Genomic DNA, 3723 nt, shown 5'->3' with positions numbered 1-3723 from the left:
AGGATGACCCTGGAGATGGTACCGAAGGACCTGTGGCATCCACGGGCTTGTTTGCTGTGCTCATTAGTCAAGACTATAGTCCAGTTTGAATACGATGGGTGTGACAATTGCGGTGCATACTTACAAATGAAGGGCAACAGAGAGATGGTTTATGACTGCATCAGCTCTTTATTTGATGGAATCATTGCGATGATGAGTCCAGAGGGCAGCTAAGTCTCCAAGTGGCAGCACGTCAGTAACTTTAAGCCAGGTGTATATGCTGTGTCTGTCACTGGTTGCCTGCCCCAAGGAATCATGCAAGAGCTGAAAAGTCAAGGACTGGCCTACAAATTCAGAGACACAGCAATAAAAACCTAGCTAGGTGCAGGCCATAGCATCTTGTTCTTTACTTCTGTATTGTTTTCTTGTGGAACTAAACAGGTGGGACCCCAAAGACTCTCTGCCCTCCATCTCAGAATCAGCAGACTCCACAAAATCAGCATACCCGGCCTTAAGTCATCTCACTTTCTCTGCCCATTGGTGAAGTGGGAGTATCTGGACAGATTCTCAGAGACTCTATTAGGAGAGTAAGATGCTGATTACCCACCTCAGTTCAGGGTTTTGCCTTTGTCTATGGGCAGGACTTTGGTTTAAATACCAATAAAATGAATCTTTGGAACAAGAAAAGAAGGGAAGGGGAAGGGAAGGGGGAAGGGGGGAGAGAAGGGAGAAAAGAAAAGAAAAAAGAAAACATTGTTTGAATCCAGACATGTAGATCACTACAACCATGTCTTTTGTGGCTTCTGTTTCCTGCTGAAGCACAGGTCTTCACACTGAGCCTGTTGTGATGAACCTTATTATACGTATCCACTTATTTTGAAGATTTTGCTCTCCAAAAGACTCAACCTCAAGAGCCCTGAGTACATGTGTGGACCAGAATTTCCAATTTGTAGACTCACAATTAACCCACTGCTAAAACACACACAAAAAACTAGAAGTCTCTACATTATGGGTTCTCAAGCCAGACATGGAAAAGTAGAGTATTGCCCATACCCTGGACAGTTCTCAGAGAACTTGGCAGGAGTGGGGCCATTCCCTATCCAAATCAGGCTTGGATCTAGTCAATTCACCTCAGATAAAGGCTATGTCATGATAAAGCCAGTTAGGTTTCTGTTTCCCCACCAGAGAACTGGCTTCTCAGAAATCATGTGACCTACAGTCTGCTAATCTAGTTGACATCCTTGGAAGGCCATTGCCTTCACTGTGGAACTTCATCCCTTCTCCCTTTTTTCTTCCCCTCCCTCCTGACATGAGCTCTATAAGCTAATCCTGCTATTTCAATGGACAAGCTGTCTTCTGAAACAATGTTCCTGGTTATTCACAGAGCTGTACTCACCACTGCCTGAAACCCTGTTCCCCAGCTCCTCCACATCTTGAGAACACCATTGCACAGGGGCAGGGGACCCACACTACCCATTTGTGTATATTTCTTACACACCTTCAGCAAGAGAGACATGTTGAGGGTCTTATCCAACATGGTGGACCCCAAACTGAGACCTTGATGACTTCATACTTCATGGCTTTCTTTGGCTCTGGTGGAGTGAGATCCATTCAGATGACAGAAAGACAGTGAGATATTACTTCTTTGGAGGCAGATGGGAGAGAAGCCTAAGATCCTGGGGTTTGTAAAGAGAATTTAGGTAGCCTGGGGAAATGCCTGCTTGGAAATAGAGTATAGACTCTACTGCAAGACTTCCATAGCTAAAATCCCACTTCAACCAGCAAATAACCCTCTGACCTTGAATAGCATATTTAAATACTCCATGATCTAGAATTAGGTAAAGTAATATAACTAGTATCTCCTTTGTATGATGGTTAGGATTAGCTAAATCTGTACCAGCAAAGATCTTAGCATCATCTTTAGACCTTATGAGATTCTTATTTACTGATATTTACAGTCATCACCACCACTGCCACCATCCCTCTTAAGACTGAGTCATGACATTGCAAGTCTCCAGACCCTAATCTTTATGTAAAATAATCAATACTTAATGGGCCCCCTAAGGCTAAACTATCTCTTGATCCTTGAGTAAGTATTTTCTGTGTAGAAGATCCACCCATATTCTTTTGGCTCCAACATATACAGAGACCTAACTGGCTGACCTCCACTTTGATATCTTCTAAAAGATGTTATTATGGGTAGACTTGAAAGACAAAGAGTCCCTCTCAAATGTTATCACAACCTGAGTTTATTCTCAACCAGGAACTGTCCCAAGGCAGGCAGCCAGTGATGCTCAAACAGTGATGAACTAGGCTTCCTGGATAGATAGTTCCTAAAAGTAAAAAATCCCAGGCTTTGGTCGAGGTCTTCAGATTCCAAACATACACAAACTGTTGCATAGCTGTGACTCACCTTTTTGTTTCATTCATTGATCTGATTATTGCCACTATACTTTTGGTTATCAAGACAGGGGTAAAGCAAGCCCCCTAACATGTTTTTAATAGCAATAGCCATAAGCAGGCCATGGAGCCCATGACATATACTTCAGCATTTATATTCTTTCCATCCAAGCAGGAATATGGCACTCAATTAAATTGTGGAACTGCTCAAAAACATGAACACCAAAAAAGACAGCCAATATATGAATATACATGGGCATCTTCTCCTCTTTGACAGTTCATAATTGATACCTGACTACTTAATATATAATGAGGTTCATAGATTGTGTAAAAATGAAATATGTAATGAGTACAATTAGAAAAGAAAAGATGGAAGTTTTCTGATGTAATGTGTGGGGTGATATATTAAAGGAATTGTGATTATAATGTTGTCTTTGTTAGGGTTTTACTGCTGTTAACAGACACCATGACAAAGGCAAGTCTTATAAAAGACAACATTTAATTGGGCTGGCTTATAGGTTCAGAAGTTCAGTCCATGATCATCAAGGCAGAAGTACAGCATCGTCCGGGCAGGCATAATGTAGGAAGAGCTGAGGGTTCAATACCTTTTTCCAAAGGAAAACAGGAGAAGGCTGGCTTCCAGGCAGCTAGGATGAGGGTCTTAAAGCCCAAACCCACAGTGACACACTTCCTCCATCAAGGGCACACCTCCAAATAGTGCAACTCCCTGAGCAAAGCAGATTCAAACCACCACAAACGTATTATGAATTCTAGAATATTTACTAAAAATCAAAGAGCAAACCACGGACACAAATTAAAGCATAGTCAATCAAAAGGAATATAAAATAGTAAAATGGAAAAAAGAATACATCAAAAAGATAATTAAAAGCAAGGGGACACTTTGAATCTAAATATACTTTTTTAAAAAATATCTTATATTCAGAGCCTAGAACTTTTGCTAGGCCTCAAAACTGAGCTGATAATACATTATAGTGTCTCTCAAGACTGATATTTGCTCAGACTATTTGTTTAATCTGCTTTTAAGAGAACAATGTGAGGCGAGAGCCACAGAGCCTCTGAGGTGGCGCCATTTTCGGCTCCAGACAACCGGCCACCTTCCTGGTCAGAGCACAGGTGTCCGCCCGGCCTGAGAGGCTTCTGCCACAGGTTTGGCAGGAGCTATCTTGGTTCCGGGACTCCGCGGAGGGCAGTCTGCACAGGCCAAAGCAACACAGCTTCTGGGAAAGATCCTGTTTTGGGCCTTCATCTTCGGCCAGGAGAAGGTCCAAACACCAGATAACTGTGCACCTTCCCTGAAAGAGGAGACCTTGCCTGCAGAGACTG

At 42.4% G+C, this 3723-nt stretch overlaps 1 pseudogene; it reads left to right on the top strand.

Moving 5' to 3' along the window:
* On the top strand, positions 1 to 357 carry LOC110297120 (annotated as a pseudogene).
* The last annotated feature ends 3366 nt before the right edge of the window (positions 358 to 3723 follow it).

Source organism: Mus caroli, chromosome 6, assembly GCF_900094665.2.
Source record: "Mus caroli chromosome 6, CAROLI_EIJ_v1.1, whole genome shotgun sequence".
Classification (NCBI taxonomy): Eukaryota; Metazoa; Chordata; class Mammalia; order Rodentia; family Muridae; genus Mus; species Mus caroli.
Note: the sequence above shows the minus strand (reverse complement) of the source record. Positions and strands in the feature narration are given on the sequence as shown.